Source organism: Triticum aestivum, chromosome 2A (assembly GCF_018294505.1).
Source record: "Triticum aestivum cultivar Chinese Spring chromosome 2A, IWGSC CS RefSeq v2.1, whole genome shotgun sequence".
Classification (NCBI taxonomy): Eukaryota; Viridiplantae; Streptophyta; class Magnoliopsida; order Poales; family Poaceae; genus Triticum; species Triticum aestivum.
Genome location: NC_057797.1, coordinates 347,474,113 through 347,490,097, shown reverse-complemented (window position 1 = coordinate 347,490,097; position 15,985 = coordinate 347,474,113).

Genomic DNA, 15,985 nt, shown 5'->3' with positions numbered 1-15,985 from the left:
CTGCGATAATCAGCAAGTAGCCATCTAAATGCATCAAGTTAAATATGCTACAGCACTCAAACATGGCAACAAAATACATGGAAGGGATCCACTCAAGCTGCTTGACAAAAGATGAACACTAAGCTACGGCTAATTCACCCATTAAAAGGTTCAAACAAGCATGGCAAAAGTGCAAAAGATAACAGGTTTCAGACTTAGTGAAATTAACACAAGTCTGGAATTTATCATTAGGAAGCACACTTTAGAGCATGAAAACTACATGCTACAGGAACTTAACATGGCAAAGCAAGGCATGGCATGAAGCTACTCAAAGCACTTAACAAAAGTCCCTTAGTGACCTTGAGCCAAAGGGATAAGAAAATACAATTCCAAGCATGTGAACATAGCAAAAACATAAACAGATTCAGACTTGGTGAAAAACTGGAGCATGCAAAACAGTTATCGAGTAGGCATGTTTACGAAGTCGATGCACTCACTACAGAGCATGGCATGACAAACTAAGCATACACCCATCAAGAAGCCATGGCATAGAAGCTAGACGTGGCAAGAACAACAACATAGCCTGCACGGATCAATAGCAACAACCTCGGCAAAATCGCTAAACATGTTAACAATCTGCCAGGAACATTTTATAGCAAAAGTAGAGCTCGATTGACTCAAGCTAGGGTGCTGCATAAATGCAAACAAGGATATGGATGGATAGAGAACCACAATATTAACAAAACTTACTTACTGATCATCCTCAAAAGAGGCACGGGTCACTAGGAAGCAACATGAACATATGGCATAAAGACAAAAACAGGACAAGGACTTAGTGAAATTCTAAGTCCCTAACATCAGCATCAACGATTACGCTACTTTGCATGCTTGTGCTAGTCACCACATAGATCACAAAAATACATGGCATACACCTCTGTAAAAATGGCATGGCATATAACAAAACACATGTAGAGCTCAGGGTCATAGCATGCACACATTAATCATGGCAAAAATGACAAAAGGCCATTTGCTGAAACAGATCTGACAAATTCCTCACATATCCCTCTTCCAACAGCATTTCGGGCATGAAGATGAGCTCAAATGAAAATGATGCAATGAGATTCAATGATGTACTCGTCGAGACGAACATTTTGATATGCTACATGCAAGAATCGAAGCCACGGATGCAGAGTTATGATGCGATGAAAATGCATAGAAATATATGCAGATCTGGGACTTAGTAAAAAAAGGATCCGAGCGTCAGATAGTTAAACAACGCACGGGGCGGGGAATAGGGCATCTCACCACGTGGGCTTCGGCCCAGGACGATGGTGAAGCAGGCCGGCCGAGATGGGCCAACGAGCTGGGCCTGGATCTGACATGGAGATGGGCCGGGGAGGAGGTTGGCCAGGCGAGGCCCACGCGGGCGCGGAGCGACCCGATCGTCTCTCCCGATCCGATCGGGATCGAGGCAGGGCGGCTGCGGTGGGCGTCACCGGCGACGGGGAAGACAAGGTCGCGGCGGGGTGGCCTGGGACGGGGCGGAGTGGTGCCCACCGGTGAAGGCGAGGTCTGGCGGCGGGGAGCATGGAGGTGGCGCGGTTGGAGGCGGCGTGGCCGGCGACGTCGGGCTCCGGGGAGGTTGAGAGGCGGCGGCGCGGCGAGGTACGCGACAGGGAAGCGATGGCGGCGCTGGGCAACGCCAGCAAGGGCCGTAGGCGGTGGCGCAAAGACGCGGGCGGCGCGCGGATCTGAGTGGCGACGGGGAGCCTCGGGCCCGGGTGGTCCTCGCGCGGGCTCCGCAGGCCGCGGCGGCGGGGAGGAGAGAGGAGGGTGAGGTGGCATGACCCGATTGGCTGTGGCCGGCGACGAAGCTGAGGTGTCGCGCTCCCATTGGTCGGAGCGATGTGGCGGTGGGGTGGACGCGTCCGCCGATGAGACGGACATGTCCGTCGGCGCGGTGGAGAAGATGGCTAGGGTTTCAACCGCGAAAAATGCGGGGAGGCACACATATTTATAGGTAGAGGGAGCTAGGAGAGTCCAAATGAGGTGTGGTTTGCGGCCACGCGATTGTGATCGAACGCTCTAGATGATAGAAGAGATTTAGGTGGGTTTTGGGCCACTTTGGAGGGGTGTTGGGCTGCAACACACACGAGGCCTTTTCGGTTCCTCGGTTAACCGTTGGAGTATCAAACGAAGTCCAAATGGCACGAAACTTGATAGGCGGTCTACCGGTAGTAAACCAAGGCCACATGACAAGTCTCAGTCCCATACGAAAATGTTTAACACCCGCACATGAAAAGAGGTAGAAAGGGACGCCGGATGACATAGGAGCTCCGGATTGCAAAACGGACAACGGGGAAAATGCTCGGATGCATGAGACGAACAAGCATGCAAATGAAATGCACATGGTGACATGGTATGCAATGCATGACACGCAACCACATGACAAGGCAACAACAGCGAATAACTGGAGGACACCTGGCACATCGGTCTCGGGGCGTTACAGAATACAAGGATAGTGTCCGACCCTGCAAAATAAATTCCACATACCACCGCAGAGAGAATAATATTTCCGCAAATCTAATTTGCTAACTTGTTTTGGCAACACGACCTTATGCCATGGCACGGTGATTATTTGAACCGTTTCCTTTAACTAGCCCCGCACATAACGCGAGGTAGTGTTTTGAGATGTCTTGTCAAAGCAGAGATCGTGTCCCCTTATCATGGGATTCTCATCAATACGGGCGTGGGTAACCCAACCGCGCCATCGATTACGTCGCTTGGGGGATAAGCGAGTTTTACCAGGCTAGCGGGGGCGCATAGTTTCAGCTGCCCATATAAAGGGACAAGGATTCATATTTTCATCCACGCCTGCTTCCTCCTTTGTTCATCCACTTTCGCACACTCGAGCTCCAGCGCCCAAGTCCGCATTTCCCACCTCAACCCTCTCCAACCATGTCCGGAGTGGGAGGCAGGTGGATGGTCTCTTCCGTCATGGAGGGACACATCAAGAAGCTGAGAGAGCCGGATAGCTACCCGACGACATCGCGCACCGGCTCCCAGAAGAGGGGTAGCTCATCCCCACCCCCAGGCCCCATGAGAGGGTAGTGTTCCTTACCCATTTCCTCCGCGGACTGGGATTCCCTCTCCACCCATTCGCCTGGGAGCTCATGTTCTACTACGGCCTGGATTTCCATGATCTGGACCCGAACTTCATCCTCAACATCTCGGCGTTTATCGTCGTGTGCGAGGCCTTCCTCCACATCAAGCCCCACTTTGGCTTATGGCTGAAGACCTTCAATGTCAAGCCGAAGGTAGTGAGCGGCCGCCAGGCAGAGTGCGGAGGCGCCATGGTGGGCAAGATGCCCAACGTCACATGGCTCGAGGGCTCCTTCGTGGAGACCATAAAGGGGTGGCAATCGGGGTGGTTCTACATCACCGAGCCGCGTGACCCTAAATGGGCAGTGGCCCCTGAGTTCTGATCTGGCTTCCCCACGTGGCTCACCTCCTGGCAAGAGAAGGGCCTATCCTGGGGTAGTTCGGGAGAGCTGACCGGACTCCAAACATGTATTCAAAACATGGTGAACAAGAAGCTCAAACTCGTCAACGTAGTCCAGGTCATGCTCATCCGCCGGATCGTCCTGTGCCAACAACGGGTGTTCAACTTGTGGGAGTTCGACCTGGCTCAGCACCGAACTCTGAACAGGCTCTTCGACACAACTCACGAAGATGCCTGGAAGGTGCTATTCAAGAGAGCCGAGGTTCCCCCTCTCACTACCGAGGACCACGGATTCTGCGCGAAGCGCCAAGCCAGCGCGGTAAGCTGTTTTACCTTTCACAGGATACTTGTTTTTCATAGCTTGACTCTATGCGGGATCTAATCTCCCGTACCTTTGACAGGACTGGCAGGAGATGGCCGGACAGATCGACTGTCCGGCTCCTTTGCCCGAAGGCCCAGCTGACGCTCTCCTAGCGAAGATGCTGACTCCGGCTCCTTACACGGTGCCGGAGAAGACCAAGAAGGCCAAGGGAACCCGAAAGAGTTCCCGACGCTAGGCGTCATCGGACTCACCGTCCGATGACTCTGCGGCACACTCCTCCCTCGAAGACGAGGAGGAAGAAGAAGATGCTCCTCCTCCAGGCGGGGGAGACAAGAAAAGGAAGGCCGCCCCAACTGGGGGGGGGCGAAGGATCCAAGAAGGGAAGGACTCTCCTTCCGGACTGTTCCACCACCGCCGCCGAAGGCGAAGACGAGTGGTTGCCCAGGGCCAAGCCCCTGGGAGGTCGTAAGTATTCAGATACCAGAGTAACTCATAGAATTCCTTTGTCGCACTACTTTCCCTAACGCCGAATATGGTTATGCAGGCCGCCACGAGCCCGTATCGATGTATCGTCGGACGACTCCCTGGGCTCGTCAGATATGGATAGTGATCCACTTCCGACCGCCACCTCCCCTTGCCCTACGGACGACGCCGAGGTATTGTCTCAAGAGGCACTGGGTCGAGGGGAGACAGTCTCGGAGGCGCCTCAAGGCGACCTTCCCAACTCCAAGGGTAGAGGGGACAAGACCCCTGAGCGCTCTGAGTTCGGCCCTCAGCCGAACACCGCGTCGGAACCTCCAGTGGTTCCAGACTCGGCCAGGCGGCCTCCTTCCAAGAGGGGCGAGACGCCTATGCCGGTGACCTCTGTCCATCCAGAGGCGCCGAACAATCTGCTGGGAGCGCTTCGCAGCGCTTCCATCGACGAGGAGCACCGTACTATTATGAGTGCGGTGGTCCAGAAGGTTCAGTCCGCCAAGAGCGGATTGACTGAAGCCTGTGCCAGCCTTCTAACAGGCTTTGAGGTAAGTGTTTAAATTATAGGAAAAATATTACCGCATAGACAGTAGCCCCTGATGCTCTGTTCGGTGTTCACAAAGAAAAGTCGAACATAGGATCAAACAATATCGCAGGAGTCTAATATAAGTATGTCAATATGCATATGCAGGCTTCGCTGCTGGCATCTGCCGCACTGACTCCGGAGGTTGTCGCACTGAAGCAGGACCTTAAAGGGTCCAAGGACAAGCTCGGCCTTGCCAAGAGGCAGCTCGAGGAGAACAAAGGTAAGTAATACCTAGTTTATGGATATATATATATATAAAGAATGCGATTACAAAATGACAGGATCGTCATGAATTTGCCATGGGCCACGACTGAAGTGGTGACCCTAAGGCAAGCGTTGTCCGAGGCCGAAGAGAAAGCGGCCAAGGAGCGCACCGAGCGGGAAAGGCATGAGGCTCAGGTGGGCGAGGTGCAACAAGAGCTCCAGGCTCTCGGGACGAAGCATGAGGCGTTGGAGCTTGACTAGAAGACGCGAGAGTCTGAGCTTGCCGCGACCCTCGAGAGCACAAAAAGTGCCAAGGCCGAAGCCCAAAAGGCCCTCTAGGAGATTGACGCGATGAAGAAAATAGAGGCGGGTATGGCATTCTATAAAGCAAGCATGTGAAAGTAAATTACCTATTACTTACCCGAATCCGGAGCTCTCCAGGAGCATTCGCAGATTTGCCCCGCAGCGTGTCGGATGCCGCACAGTTTTACCAGGACGAGGAGGGAAGCTCAATGAAGAAGCTGTTCTGGTCTCAGTATACTGGGACCAAACACCCGGTGCCTATGAGCGACCAGCTGAAGCAGCTGGTCGAGCTACACAAAGCGGCCGAACAGGCCATGAAGGGCTTTATAGTCCGGCTGTGGCCTGGCGACGCCCTTCCGAACAGCTACTTCGGCCCGGTGAGGCGGCTTGTGGATGCCTGCCCATGGCTGGAAGTCGTCAAGCAGTCTGTCTGCATCGAAGGTGGACGCCGGGCTTTCGCCCGCGTGAAGGTGCAATGGGCCAAGCTAGACGCCGTGAAGCTAATCAAGGAAGGACCGCCGCAGGGCAAGGAGCATCGCACCCCCAAAATTTATTATGAGGGTGTCCTGAAGGGTGCCCGTTTTGTAGCGGACGAATGTTCAAAGGATGTAATATTTGAGTAAACTTGCTCGTGTGATCCTGTATGATGAAAACTTGTTTCATATGCGCTATGCAACGCTTGTTTGAATTTAAAATATTACCTTTTGTTTGGCTGTTTATCCAATTTGAGAGATGGCTAGTCCTCGGCTTCTGCCCCATGCCGCGAGTGCTGGGGTGTTTGGGATAAACCTGAGCACTCTTGTTCCCATTTTTGGGTCCTTCGAGGGAGGTGCTCAGCATGGCGAACAAGGCAACCGGACAAATAATGCTTTATCACTCTCACTTAGCCATAGAATTCTATAATTTTAAATTCCGGCGAAGCCCCTGGTATTCGGAAGGCCGAATTTGGGGCGTGATACACGCCTTTAAGCCGGACAGGACCAGCTCCTCGCTCTAAGCGGCATAAGTCTTTAGGGACTCGAAACCTCGCCGAACAGCGACTAGTCTCTCGCCTTATCATGACAGTCAGTTTTAGCTTTCTCTACTGAGGTGCTTAGCCCAGCAGAACCGGGGCACAATCGCAGTAGTTCTCCTAGTGCTACCTTAGCCGATAGAGCGGAACATAAGGTGCCGAAACATAGGAGCCGGTCAAACCCAACATTATGACCAAAGACATGATTCGGAGCTGATGCATATAATGCTATAAGTTCGGGGTGCCGCACTTGTGAAAGTGTTCGGACTTCTCACACCATATTGTGGGGTACTTAAGCCCTTGGTGTATTGGCCGTACCAAAGTGTACGGTTGCAAGGCGTTATTAATGAACACATATATATAACAAGAATGCAATAATAGTCGTAATGTTATGCATTGTTTATTCAAAAGGGTGCGTTAAAGAAGAATGATACAGACAGTGCGATAAGCAAAAAGTAGGACTATGTCCCTTCCAAGAGCAAGCTGAGGAATAGTATTGAAGAGAATATTTCACTCGTTATCGTAATCCACCTGGGAATTCCATGGTGTGACGTAGCTTTCTGCCTCCTTGGTTGCTGCATCGTGTGTTCGGCAATCATGCTGCCGGACAGGGTTTCCAGAGATTAAAGTCCTGAAAGGAGAAAAATAACAAAGCGGGAAGCCCCTAGTACGGTTTAAGACGCGTCTTGGGGCGTGCCGTAGTTGTGCCCCCCTCCCCACCTGTGCCCATGGTATTTTGAATGTGTAATTATGTACACGTGGCATGGATTTCACTGTTTGGCTGGGACTGGGGTGGGGGCCGTATTGCTACGCGAGCTCAGATCGTGCCAGGCGGTCTAGTTGTCGATTACTTCGAGCGCGCTTGAAGGTGTCCGGGTCTTGAAACGCCGAACTGATGGATTGTCTTGAGAGGCTGCTTTGCGCTTCTGCTGCGAGGGCCACAGTGTGCTCCTCCATTCGGAGAGAGCGCTCTGTGTTTCCATTAACTGTAATAACCCCACGAGGTCCTGGCATCTTGAGCTTGAGGTATGCATAATGCGGTACCGCATTGAATCTCGCAAATGCGGTTCGCCCGAGCAGTGCATGATAACCACTGCGGAACGGGACTATATCGAAGATTAATTCTTTGCCTCGAAAGTTATCTAGGGATCCGAAGACCACTTCCAGTGTAATTGAGCCTGTGCAATGGGCCTCTACACCTGGAATGACGCCTTTAAAGGTCGTTTTTGTGGGTTTGATCCTTGAGGGGTCTATACCCATTTTGCGCATTGTGTCCTGATAAAGCAGGTTCAGGCTGCTGCCGCCATCCATAAGGACTCGAGTGAGGTGAAATCCGTCAATGATTGGGTCTAGGACCGGTGCGGAGAATCCGCCATGACGGATACTAGTGGGGTGGTCCCTGCGATCAAAGGTGATCGGACAGGAGGACCATGGGTTGAACTTTGGGGCGACTGGCTCCAACGCATATACGTCCCTGAGCGCACGCTTCCTCTCCCTCTTGGGGATGTGGGTTGCATATATCATGTTCACCGTCCGCACTTCTGGGGGGAACCTCTTCTGTCCTCCGATGTTCAGCTGCCGGGGCTCTTCCTCGTCATTGCTATGTGGCACCTTATCTTTGTCTTCGGCAATTAACTTGTCGGCCTGCTTGAACACCCAACAATCCCTGTTGGTGTGGTTGGCTGGCTTGTCGGGGGTGCCGTGTATTTGACATGAGCGATCGAGTATACGGTCCAAACTGGACGGGCCCGGAGTGCTTCTTTTGAATGGCTTTTTCCGCTGACCGGGTTTAGAGCCTTTGAATCCGGCATTGACTGACGTATCTTCAGTATTATCACTGTTAATGTGGCGCTTATGTTTGTTGCGACGTGGCCTGCTATTGCCATCCTTGGTATCCGAAGCACCATGGTTCTTTGACATATTGTTACTGCGAGCCAGCCAGCTCTCTTCTCCCGCACAAAAGCGGGTCATGAGTGTCGTGAGGGATGCCATAGATTTCGGCTTTTCCTGACCAAGGTGCCGGGCTAGCCACTCGTCACGGATGTTGTGTTTGAAAGCTGCTAGGGCCTCTGCATCCGGACAATCGACGATTTGATTTTTCTTTGTTAGGAACCGTGTCTAGAATTGCTTGGCCGATTCTTCTGGCTGCTGAATTATGTGGCTCAAGTCATCGGCATCTGGTGGTTGCACATAAGTGACCTGAAAGTTGTCGAGGAATGCGGCTTCCAGATCTTCCCAACAGCTAATGGACTCTACTGGCAAGTTGTTAAGCCAATGTTGTGCTGGTCCTTTGAGCTTTAGTGGGAGGTATTTGATGGCGTGTAAGTCATCGCCGCGGGCCATGTGGATGTGGAGGAGGAAATTCTTGATCCATACCGCAGGATCTGTTGGGCCGTCGTATGATTCAATATTTACGGTTTTGAAACCCTCTGGGATTTGATGATCCATTAGTTCGTCTGTGAAGCATAGGGGGTGTGCGGCGCCTCTGTATTGGGGTATATCGCGGTGCAGATCGAATGGGTCTTGCCCGCTGTGTTCGCCCCGGCCGGATTGACTTTTACTGTATCCGGCGTGACGTTTATCATCTCGCATAGTGGCGTGCCCTCGTGATCCGTAGATCAATCTTGCATGTTTTGCTTTGTCCTCCAATACGTCTCACAGGTCCGGCATATTTCCCCATGCCTTTTTATTTGAATGGCGTCGGGGTGCAGGCTGAGTTTTTGGCTGGAATGCCTCTCTATCACGGCCACGAGGTGGCCGATCAGCCGCGTCGTACGCTTCTTCCTCCGGTCGGGGTAGCAACCTGCATTTTGGGTAACTCTTGGAGGGGCGTTCGAGTTTATATTCCTCGGCCGCCAGGACTTTGGTCCATCTGTCAGTTAGCAGATCTTGATTAGCTTGAAGTTGTTGCTGCTTTTTCTTAAGGCTATTTGCCGTGGCTATAAGCCGGCGCTTGAAGCGCTCTTGTTCAACGGGATCCTCTGGCATGACAAATTCGTCATCGCCGAGGCTTGCCTCATCTTCGGAGGGGGGTATGTAATTATCATCCCCTGCCTCTCCATCTGCCGCATTCTCAGGAGGGCTGGCTCCTCCATCCTCCTGCTCTAAATCTTGCTGGAGGGGATTGTTGTTGTCTTCGGTAGTATCCGGAGTGTTATTATCTCCTGTGCCGGTATCACCACTTTTGCTTTGGCGGGACTTAGAGCGGCGCCGCTGACGTCGGCGCTTGGGTTGCTTCTTGGAGGGGTCATCCTCCGTTGTCTCGTCACCATTGCCTTCTTTGGGTGTGTCCACCATGTATATATCGTATGATGAGGTGGCTGTCCAGCGCCCTGTGGGCAGTGGTTCATCTTCGTCTCCCACATCATTGTCCATACCGTCGATGTCTTCGGAGTCAAAGTCGAGCATGTCAGTTAAGTCATCGACAGTGGCTACTAAGTGGGTGGTGGGCGGGCCGCGAATTTCTTCGTCGTCCGCATCCCAATCCTGTCGGACATAGTTCGGCCAGGATCCTCCTGACAAGGAGAGAGACCTGAACGAGTTCAGTATGTCACGAAAGGGCGAGTGCTGAAAAATATCCGCGGAGGTAAACTCCATGATCGGAGCCCAATCGGATTCGCTAGGAATGGGCGCCGGCGGTTCAGAGTCCGTGGCCGGAGAGAGATCCGGCAGTTTGTCAACACGGCTCTCGTGCAGAGTAAGGTCGATGATCGGCTCGACCGCCAATGAGGGTAAGGCCTCCGTGGCAGGGTCCATCCACCCGTCCATGGACGGCGCAACTGGCTCTGAATTGAGGGTCGGAGCGGCTGCCGGTGCGATCTCCTGAACACTGTCTGATGGTAGAGCCAAATCATACTCATCATGACCGCGTGATCCACAAGGCAGAGGCTCGAATCCGTCGGAGATCAAGTCTCCGCGGACATCGGCCGTGTAGTTTAAGCTTCCAAACCTAACCTGATGTCCAGGAGCGTAGCTTTCAATCTGCTCTAGATGGCCAAGCGAATTGGCCCGCAGTGCAAAGCTACCGAATACAAAAATCTTTCCGGGGAAAAAAGTCTCACCCTGGACTACATTGCCATCGATGACCATAGGAGCCATCAAGCCTAACGGCGACGACATGGAGGAACTCTCAATGAAAGCACCAATGTCGGTGTCAAAACTGGCGGATCTCGGGTAGGGGGTCCCGAACTATGTGTCTAGGCGGATGGTAACAGGAGGCAGGGGACACGAAGTTTTACCCAGGTTCGGGCCCTCTTGATGGAGGTAACCCTATGTCCTGCTTGATTAATATTGATGATATGGGTAGTATAAGAGTAGATCTACCACGAGATCAGAGAGGCTAAACCCTAGAAGCTAGCCTATGGTATGATTGTCTGTTGTCCTACGGACTAAAACCCTCCGGTTTATATAGACACCGGAAAGGGCTAGGGTTACACAAGGTTGGTTACAAAGGAGGAGATATACATATCTATATTGCCTAGCTTGCCTTCCATGCCAAGTAGAGTCCCATCCGGACACGAGACGAAGTCTTCAATCTTGTATCTTCATAGTCTAACAGTCCGACCAAAGGATATAGTCCGGCTGTCCGGAGACCCCCTAATCCAAGACTCCCTCACCCACTATACATCAGATCCCAACAAACACACTTCAAAAAGGATTACATCGAATAGATCTCAAAGAACATCAAGGAGAACATTGTATTGAAGATCAAAGAGAGATAAGAGGCCATCTAGCCACTAGCTATGGACTCGTAGGTTTGTGGTAAACTACTCACACATCATTGGAAGGGCAGCAAGGTTGATCTAGGGGCCCTCCGTGACTGATTCCCCCTCCGGCAGAGTACCAAAAAAGGTCTCCAGATGGGATCTCCAAAGAATAGAAACTTGCGGTGACAGAAAAGGTATTCTGGGTGGCTCTCTAATCTATTGCGAATATTTGGTAATTTATAGTGCTGGAATTTCGTCAAGAGGTGCCACGAGGGGCCCACAAGCCTGGGGGCGCCCCTTGGGGCATGCTTGGCAGGCATGTCGCTCCCTCGTGACTCTTCACGTCTTCCCCCGAAGCTTCTAGGGCCCCTTCTAGTCCAGAAAAAAAATATTTAAAAAGTTTCATAGCGTTTGGACTCCGTTTGGTACCGATTTTCTGAAAAGCCAGAACAAGCAAAAAAAACAGCAACCTATACTGGGCACTAGGTTAATAGGTTAGTCCCAGAAAATGATATACAATTGCATATAATTTCATAGTAAACATCCAAGATTGATACCATAGTAGCATGGAACAATAAAAAATTATAGATACATTGGAGACGCATCAGCATCCCCAAGCTTAATTCCTGCTCGTCCTCGAGTAGGCAAATGATAAAAAATAGTATTTTTGATGTGGAATGCTATCTATCATATTCATCATGTAATCTCTTTTGTGGCATGAATATTTAGATCCAAATGATTCAATACTTTGACATAAAGACATCAATACTCAGGCATACCAACAAACAATCATGCCTTTCAAAATATCAATCCTAAAGAATGTTATCCCTACAAAATCATATAGCCTTGTCATGCTCCATCTCTTTAACACAAAATATAAATCATGCACTACACTAGTGTTAGCCAAGCAACTGGTTCATATTTTTAACGCGCTTCGGCTTTTTCAACCCCTGCGCAATACATGAGCGCATGCGATGGATATAACACTATGGATGGAATAGAGTATGGTGGTAGAGAATGATATGAAGTAGACAAAGAAGGAGAAAGTCTCACATGCTCTAATAATGAATAATGATGATCATCACACTTCTATTTACTTACAACTGAAAATGAGCGCATGCGATGGATATAACACTATGGGTGGAATAGAGTATGGTGACTCTTTTATTTTTTTGTTGGGCTCTCTTTGGCCTCTTTTTATGGGCTCTTTTTGGCATCCCTTTTTTTATTTCCCCACTTGGGTCAATGCTCTAAGAATGAATAATGATGATCATCACACTTCTATTTACTTACAACTGAAAATGACAACTCAATACCAGAACAAAATACGACTATATGAATGCCTCTGGCGGTATACCAGGATGTGCAATGATCTAGCGTAACATGTATAAAAATGATGAATGGTGGCTGAGCCAGAAATACTATGTCAGATATGTGATCATGCAAAGCAATATGACAATGATGATGTGTGTCACAATAATGGAATGGTGGAAGTTGCATGGCAATATATCTCGGAATGGCTATGAAAATTCCCTAATAGCTAGGTATGGTGGCTTATGTGTGGAAGATATAAGGAAGCTTATGTGTGATAGACGTATCATATCACGGGGCTTGGATGCACAGGCAAAGTTTGCACCACATCTCGATGTGAGAGTGCGTATAATCCATGGACTATAATCCATGGACTCACATTAATCATAAAGAACTCACCTACTTATTGCGAAAGTTTATTAGCCCTAGAAGCGAAGTACTACTATGCATGCTCTTAGGGGGGAGGTTGGCAAGAGTTAACCATCGCGCACCCCCGACCTTCACGCAAAGGAAGACACTCAATAATAAATCGTGCTCCAACTTCTTAGCATAACGAGAGACCATACAAGCATGCTTCAGGAATCACGAACCTTAACACCAATATTCTTACTAAATCACAATCATTCACTAGTAGCTCCCACATATTACTATCTTTATATTCCAAAACTATTGCAAGGAATGAAACTTATCATATCCAGTGATCTACATGAAAGTTTTTACTATATCCCTCTTGAATACCTATCATATTAGGACCAATTTTATAACCCGTGAAAATTGCCATTACTATTGATCAAATTCTCAAAATGATATAAGTGAATCATGAGAGTGAAAATATTTCTTTAAAATATAACCATCGCCGTGCTTTAAAAGATATAAGTGAAGTACTAGAGCAACTGCCTAGCTCAAAAGATATAAGTGAAGAACATAGATATTCTAACAAATCACAAATAATGTGTGTCCCTCTCAAAAAGGTGTGTCCAAAAAATATGATTGGGGCAAAATGAAAAGCAAACAAAGCAAAGACTCATATAATACATGATGCTCCAAGAAAACTCATATCATGTGATGAATAAAAATATAGCTCCAAGTGATTTACCAATGATTGGTAGAAGAAAGTGGGGATGCCATCCGGGGCATCTCCAAGCTTAGAGTATTGGGTGTCCTTGAATATTACCTTGGGATGCCTTGGGCATCCCCAAGCTTAGGGTTTTGCCACTCCTTATTCCTTCATCCATCGTGATCTCACTCAAAACTTGAAAACTTCAGCACATAAAACTCAACAGAAAACTCGCGAGATCCGTTAGTATAACAAGCAAATCATAAACTTTAGGTATTGTTGTAAAGAAATTCATGTTTTATTATTGGATAATACCTACTATATTCTAACTTCACCATGACTTATACCCTCGATACAATCCACAGATTCATTAAAACAAGCAAACAATGCAACAAAAATAGAATCTCCCAAAAACAGAACAATCTGTAATGATCTGGCTAAGCGCGATACTTATGTAACTCCAAAAATTCTGAAACATTAGGAAAACTTTGTAAATTTTTATATCAATCATGTGTAAAAAATTCAGAAATTTATGATGTTCCAGTGAATCTAAAAAAATCTGCTACCGGGCTCAAAAGTTTCCGTTTTCTCAAAGAATCAAATCAACTATCAACCAAAACATCCCAAAGGCTTTACTTGGCACAAAAACTCATTTAAGCACAAAAACACAACTATAATAGTAGCATAATTGTGTGCACACCAAAAAACAGAAAATAAACTATTGGGTAGTCTCCCAACAAGATCTTTCTTTATAGCCATTAAGATAGGCTTGGGATATTAATTATGCTCACATAAAAGACGACAATTGAAGCATACGGAGAGCATCATAAAAACATGTGAAAAACACATTTAAGTCTATCATATTTCCTATGCATAGGCATTTTATAGGAAAACAAATTATCAAGACAAGAAATATCTAGCATATGAAAAGGAGAGGAATAAAAACATTGACAATTTCAACATAACAAGAGGTAATTTTGTAACATGATAATTTCTAAAACCATATTTTCATCTCTCATAATAACTACATGTAATATCATAATCAAATTCAATAATATATCTATTATATAAATTTTTCTCTTCATGATCCGCATGCATAAAAGTTTTATAATCTTCCAAGATAGTGGGATTAACATCAACTAAAGTCATGACCTCTCCTAACCCACTTTCATCAAAAATTTCGTAATGTTAAACACTCGCCAAATATGTGGGATTATTTTTAACTAAAGTTGACACTCTTCCAAACTCACTTTCAATATTATCGCAAACATATTCATCATGAGGCTTAAATAAATTTTCAAGATCATAAGAATCATTATCACCCCAATTGTGATCATTGCAATAAGTAGTATAAATAATGAAATTATAATCCCCAAGCTTGTGGCTTTGCGTATCATTAGCACAACTGACATTAGTACAATTTGTAATAACATCATTGCAATCATGCTTTTCATTCAAGAGGCTATCAAGTGTGGGTGCAATAGCAATAATTTCCTTTTTAACATAAGGAACTATAGTCACCTAAAAAACATAAGGAACTATAGCAAGTTCATCTCCATAACCATCATAAGTATTGGCATCATGGACACAAGCATGGTAAGCGTCAAATTCATCAGAAAAGGGATATTTCAAGAGAATTGAAGGGATCATAATTATCTGCAAATTCCCGCATATTATTATTCTCTTCCAAAGCATTAGACATTGTCCCAATGAATTCACTAGCATATGCATTAGAAGCATAGTTTTCATAGAAATATTTAAGTATGGCAAAATTTTCAGATTTTTAGAGAGCAGCATCATACTTTTCAATCAAAGAAGCAACTTCATGGGCAACCTTAAAAGGAACAAATTCTTTAATTTGTTCAATATCATAGTAACTATAAACACCTTTGGCATAAGAAAATAAGATTTCATTATCATTAAACTCACATAGGTAAGGATGTTTTTTAGGGTTCTCAAAGCAAGAAGTAAAATCATGAATTTCACACAGATTCCAAGCATAGCATAGAAAACCATTTATTTAATTCCATAAGAGTCTCCCTTTTTGAGACGAACGACGGCACACAAAATGAGCCTGCTCATCTAATGATTTTCCCTCAACTAAACTTAGTTGGGGTTTCACCACGAGCACAAATGGATTAAAGATGATGCAAGTAGAAAACTTTAAGTGGATACATATGTCTTTACTTTTCCTTTTTCTTGTGTGTTTTTGGTGTGTTGACATGAAGGCAATAAAAGCAAGCAAACAAGCAAAAAGGCAAATAATTTTTTTTTGTTTTTGTGAAAACTTTTAGAAGTGGGGGAGATGAAAATGAGAGGCAAATGGCAAATGAAAGTAAATCCATGGAGATGAAACTTTATGCGACGGTACTTGATAGGTTTTGGTGATGTCTCCTCGACAATAATGCCAGAAATTGTCCCTGCTACTTGTGAGCTGCGTTGCGATTTCCTCGAAGAGGAGAGGATGATGCAATACAGTAGTGATGAGTATTCCCCTCAGTTAAGAACGAAGGTTATCAATCCAGTAGG